Genomic DNA, 6,466 nt, shown 5'->3' with positions numbered 1-6,466 from the left:
AAAATAATGTGTTTTTTGAACTTTAAACCGCATAAACACATTTCATTACACCAAATACACAAAATAATGTTCTTTTTAGCAGCATCATATGACCCCTTTAAGAAAGAACTAATCAATCATGCTTACTTTGATCACAAGGAACTGATAACTACAATATGACATGGAGCAAAGTGAGGTTATCCCTTAACATAACTTCAAGGGTTTATGGCACCTCACACACATTAACAGAATATCATTTATTATTCAGTGTAAGACAGACAGAGTGATGCTGTTTATTCTCACAGAGGTCAGGATGTACATTCTATCTAACTGGATCTTTTAGTCCACAGAATAGAACAGATAAAGCATCTGTGCCCAACAAAAAATAAACAAAAGCAATAAATAAATAAATCCTCCAAATGTGCCTCCTGTCACGTTTCAAACGAGTTTCCAACAGTGTCTCAAACTGTGCCTAGCAGACTCTTTTAGATAACAAAGTTGGAACATTTGAGAGGGAATTTGACAAAAACTTTGTCCAAAACATTGTTGATACTGTACTTGAATGAAACACCAACAACAAAAGATATGCATGAGATCCATGAAATCTTCTAAGCTATAAAAGAGCAACCTCTTATCAGCTAGTATTTGATTGACATTAAGGGTTTTGTAGTGAATCAGAATCAGAATCAGAATCAGAAAGAGCTTTATTGCCAAGTATGTTTGCACATACAAGGAATTTGTTATAGTGTCACAAGCTTCCAGTAGGAGACAACAACAACAACACACAGATAATAAAAATAAGATGTGAATAAAATACACATGCATACATATAAACCACAAAAAAAGAATAAATTGTATGTACAGGTGTGTTATAGATAGAATGGCTCTGAGAGCAAGGCATGGGTTGAGATCAGCGGAAGCAAAACAGAAGCAGCAACACGGCTTTAAGAAAAGTTTGGACACAAGAAATGGAGCAAATTTTTAAAAACAGATCATCACGCAAACAGCTTGCAGCACTAATTTCTTTTCTACGTCCATTTTCAAATAAACAAATCCTGTTTCACTTGTTGTTTTGCGTCATTCCAGTTCCACTTCTCACGTGTGTTTTCATGACAAAACTTGGTTTGGGGACCGTGTAGAGTCATTGGGTGACAGAGTTGTTGTCAGCTCGTGTATTGTGTGGAGCCCTGTTGCGGATCATTTATGTAGTGTCGCGTAATGTGAACACCACAACGACTTCCAAGACAGACAGCAAGTCATGTAGTCTGAACAGCACAGCGATCTGCCCACGTTTTAAATCATGTAGTGTGAACTAGGCTTTAGCGGTTTAAGCTGGAGATGGCATGGGGGGAAAAACTTTTATGCCTAGATGTTCTAGTGCACAGAGATCTGTAACTGTCTGCCAGACAGTTATTGAAGTGCACAGAACAGACTCGATGACGGCTGAGTAGAACTGCTTCAGCAGCTCCTGTGGCAGGTTGAAAGATGGCGAAGGAAGTACAACCTCTGCTGGGCCTTTTTAACAGTGGAGTCAATGTGAGTGTCCCACTTCAGGTCCTGAGAGATGGTGGTGCCCAGGAATTTGAATGACTCCACTGCAGCCACAGTGCTGTCCATGAAGGTGAGTGGGGGGAGTGCAGGGGGGTTCCTCCTGAAGTCCACGATCATCTCCACTGTTTTGCAGAGGGGTCTTTAGAGGTGCAGTCGTTGGTGTAGAGGGAGAAGAGCAGTGGGGAGAGGACGCAACCCTGAGGGGTGCCAGTGCTGGTGGTGCGGCTGTTGGATATGAATTTACCAATTCTCACTAGCTGTTGCCTAGCTGCCAGAAAGCTGGTGATCCATAGATAGAGCTAGGGACAGAGAGCTGGTGTGCTTGCGGAGGAATGTACACACTTACGAGAATGAACGAGCAAAACTCCCGCGGCGAATAGAACGGCTTACAGTTAATGAAAAGCACTTCTAGATCGGAACAGCACATCTTCTTTAACGCTGTAACATCTGTACACCACCTTTCGTTGATGTAAAAACATGTCCCGCCGCCGCGCAATTTGCCCGTTGATTCTGCGTCGCGGTCTTCTCTAAACAGCTGAAAGCCGGGCAGTTGTCTGGAATGGTGTCATTCAGCCAGGTTTCCGTGAAACACAGAGCAGCAGAGTGTGAAAAATCCTTATTTGTCCGGGAGAGCAGAAGAAGTTCGTCCGTTTTGTTGGGTAGAGAGCGGAGATTCGCCAGATGGATGCTAGGCAGCGCGGTTCTGAATCCGCGCTTCCTGAGCTTCACGAGCACATGAAGACTGTCTTACCCCGTCTGCGCGTCCTGAAGCGCTTGATCAGCGCCGCTGCTCCGCCAACTACAACATTCAGCAAAACGTCCGAATAATCGAAATCCGGTAGAAGATTCTGTGGTGTGTTCTGCCAAATGTTCAGCAGTTCATCCCTGGTAAAACTGATCTTGTTTGAGAAACAAAAAAACAGGAAAAACTAACAAAAACAGTACAAACACTGGAGAGCCAAACACTGAGGCTGCCGTCTGCGGCGCCATCGCATAGCCATTTGTCTATGGCTATCCATGTGTGAATAGTGTTAATAAATGAATGAGGTGGAGGAGCCAACATCCATGCAGCTGGCATCCTCTGGCATGCTGCTAATGCTAAAGACTGTCAACCACAACAACAAGAACTAAATATTTATTAATCGTTGAACCGAGATGAGTTTGAGTCTGATTATAGATCATAGACATATGCAGGCTCTTCCGGTTCAATCTGATAACATCACACACGTCACAGACCTTTGTGTAAACAAAGAACTGCGTGTAGCCAGCGCTAACTCTTTAGCAGCCATACAGGCTAAGCTAAGCCCTTTACCTCAACTGCTAGCTGTTAGCATCTGACTAACACTTAGATAGGTGTGAGTGTAAAGTTTGAACCACTCCTCCTGTCTCTCCCCCCCCCCTCACTCTTGGTTTCACTTCCTGTTTGTGCTATCACCTTCTGTTTAGGCTCAGTTAGGTTGGCCCCTCCTCAAATACTTTGGTTTTATTTGTGTTATTTTTATTTTGACTTTATTCTTCTCTTTGATTTTATTTAATTAATTTACCTTTGTTTAGCTTGAATGTACTAATTCAGCTAAGTTGATTTTAATTAAATCTGAGCTTTAATTAAATCTGAGCTTTAATTAAATCAATTTATTTATTTTTCCATTTAGTTTCCTACAGCTATTAGGACCTTTTCGTTTTACTTTGACCTTATTTTAGTTTGTTTGACCATCACCATCTTCCCTCAAGGTATAGGATTATAGCAGTTCTAGCAACTGTTGTATCCTTAATGAGCCGTACAGGTTATTAGTAGCCTTAATTCCTGTCTCTGCTATACCCCTCCTTACTCCTCAGCACCAGGCCTATTACATAAGGTACAGTTACCATGCATTATGCTACAGGCCCGAGAAGACTAGAAACACTTCCTAGTGTCCTAAGTTTATGACCTTGCTGCAGCATTCCTTTTAACAAGTGACAACTGCCTAGTTGTATCTCCTAGCTTAAACTAAATAAGGCAAGCCCTTCATTCTCTCTCTGTCTCTTTCTGTTTTTATTTCAGTTTTGTTTGATCTGATACCTTCATAGTGACCAAACCTGTGAACCATCAGTGCTTTGAGTAATAGTTTGACCACATGTATAGCCCGGTCCTTAGCTGACCCCTGCTTTGTCAACAAAGTTACTCAAACTATCTCTTTGTGTTCATGAACACAAAAACATAGCACCCTACCTCACTAGCTGCCCCTGACCAGCTATTCACACATTACACAGCCTACACAGCCGTTCCCCATACAGATAGCTTAACACCTCTGTACGTACTTGCATTTGCCTTCTGCCTCTCTCTCTCTGGTGTTCCCACAAGTGTGCCAGTATGTCGCAGACATTCCACAGACATCCAGCCCTGCCAGCTCACTAGGACCACCTGGAAACCCAGCAGAGCACTGTGATGGACATCCTTCAGCCCAAAGCAGCCAATGACCTGCAACGGCAGAGAAAGGAACAGCGAGACTGCGACACAAGTGGACACCTGCCACCAAGCCTGGACAACCAAGAGCTGACCAGCATCATCTGCTCCTTGGCCCACACCCTCAAAGGCCTCAGACAGGAGGTAAATTACAAATCACCAGTCTTCAGGAGGCTCTAACATCTGCTGGACACCGAGAGCAGCTTGGAAAAGCCACCAGACAAGACTTGGAAAGAGAACTGTTCCACAAAAAGTCGCTGTTAAAAACAAAATGAGAGAGACACTAGAGATAAGGCCTTAGAAGGCCATCTGCATGCAGCCAGAGCTGAAGCAATTCTGCAACATTAAAGAGGAGCTTGACATGGTTCAGAAAGAATTGAAACAGTCATACCGACTGCACATGGACTCAAGTAAAAGACAACCTGCTGCATGTCACACAGCCAGCAGTGCAAACACCCTCACCCCTGTACAGAGATACAAAGGGGGGAGCCAAAGCATTCTGCTTGACCCTTCACAAGTCAGCTTCAGGCGAACCGAAACAACGCCTGTGAATGCCACCTGCAAGCAGCCCGAGCTGAAATCCAAGTCCTTGCTCAGCAACAGAGATCCTGAGGACATTAAAGGAGCTGATCCTGAGAGTGGCCTCACCAGTAGCTTAAACAAACCATCATAAAGGAATTCTCAGACCCAGAGTCTGAACACAGACTGATCGCTGCCCTAGACACCAAACAGGGCCGGCATGAAATTCCCCATGCTTACTACCACAGACTTCAACGAGCTTACTTCGGAGCTCGCAATTACCCTGGGATGGAGGAGGACACCGGCTTCAAGAGCCTTTTCCTCCGAAACCTCCATCCTATTGTAAGTCACCATTTAGGCATTATGGCCTGCCGCACAATGCCTATTCAACAACTGCGTGACCTGACACAGAAGGCCTTTAACAAGCACAAGACCTCCACCAAAGGTATTTGTAAGACCCCACTGATTTTGAACTGCACATCCCAGAATCCAAAGCAGGCACCAGAAGGCACCCAGCATTGCCACAATGCAAGGCCCTTCTACAGAAAGCCACTAGCCAGTGGAGGACAGAGTCGTCACCATGGCAACAGACCCAGGTTCCAGACCAACCACAGGAAGAATCCATGGAAAAGGCCATCCTCATCCTGCGAACACCACGGTATGTCCAACAGCAGTCACCACAACATCCTCCTCCACACCCTTCACACAGGTGCCAAACGGATGCTGCACACGGACAGATGGACCGTGTGCTACTTCTGAGTTACAGGAGCTGCTGACACTAGCAAAAGAGCTCCTTGAACAAAACTCAACTGAGGAGTACTGGAAAGGACAAACTTCTGACTCCTTGCCTTACGCAACACAGCATCAGACCCCTCCAAGGGAGGAGCATCCGTTAAAACCAGTCGACACCCCAGAAGCAGCCAGACAACGTTGGATGGATCAACGGGCCCACATGCCAAACAGCGAAACCTCTACCAACACAACTCAGGCAAGCTCAAGTCGGTGCCGCTACAAGAGCAAAGCGACACCGCAAACAGATTTCTAGTGACGTTCGAGCTACACAGAGGGCTAACAACCACCTGCTGCCCTCCTGGCACCATCATTGGTCAGTGTTGAAACTCTCTTCACACTACAAAATCTCCATAACAATTCCCTGCAACCACAGGAACCACCTGCACTCTCACCAGTGAGAGTCCAACCCGGCTGTTCCACACCGCGGGTACCACGGATAGCCTACTGGCAAACAACACCTACAAACAACCATCTGACTCAGACCAACTCACTTCAGGACGACAGGTGACACTGCCTCGACACCTGCTCAAGCTCGAGGACCCGCACCTTGCTACAGCTAACATCACCACAGCACCCCACTTGACAGCATCCACCACGGCACCACAACCACTCCTGGAGGCAACAACAGCCAGAGAGTCACCACTGTCTCCCAGCCATGAGTGGCAGGTGGATGCCTGATTGTTCTGCACCTTTGACGTCGCTCGCTGTTGTCTATTCGACGGACAACAATGTTCGAAAGAGGGGATATTTGTAGCGTCTGGACCAACCAGACACAATTTTTTCAGTTATATTTAAGAAATACTCTGTCAAGTCAAGTCAAGTCAAGTCACCTTTATTTATGTAGCGCTTTTAACAATACAGATTGTGTCAAAGCAACTGTACAGCATTAATTAGGAAAATAGTGTGTCAATAATGCAAAGTGACAATAGTAAACACTCATTTTTCAGTTAAAGGCAGTTCATCATTGAATTCAGTGATGTCATCATCCAGCTCAGTTCAGTTTAAATAGTATCTGTGCAATCAAGTCAATGATATTGCTGGAAATGAAGTGTTCCCAACTAAGCAAGCCAGTGGCGACAGCGGCAAGGAACCAAAACTCCATCGGTGACAGAATGGAGAAAAAACCTTGGGAGAAAACAGGCTCAGTCGGGGGGCCAGTTCTCCTCTGGCCAGATGAAACCA

General features: G+C 45.3%; 1 long non-coding RNA gene across 1 annotated transcript in view; it reads right to left on the bottom strand.

The window, feature by feature from the left end:
- The window catches only part of LOC107699199 (uncharacterized), a 23,623-nt gene extending 19,949 nt beyond the window's left edge, over positions 1 to 3,674 (bottom strand). Inside the window, exon 1 of the long non-coding RNA XR_001635430.1 lies at positions 3,607 to 3,674. This is a non-coding gene — a long non-coding RNA (uncharacterized LOC107699199). The remainder of the gene's footprint in view (positions 1 to 3,606) is intronic.
- Positions 3,675 to 6,466: the final 2,792 nt, after the last annotated feature.

Source organism: Sinocyclocheilus anshuiensis, unplaced genomic scaffold (assembly GCF_001515605.1).
Source record: "Sinocyclocheilus anshuiensis isolate Anshui unplaced genomic scaffold, SAMN03320099.WGS_v1.1 scaffold851, whole genome shotgun sequence".
In the NCBI taxonomy this organism is placed as follows: domain Eukaryota; kingdom Metazoa; phylum Chordata; class Actinopteri; order Cypriniformes; family Cyprinidae; genus Sinocyclocheilus; species Sinocyclocheilus anshuiensis.
This window is presented reverse-complemented; position numbering and strand designations above follow the sequence as displayed.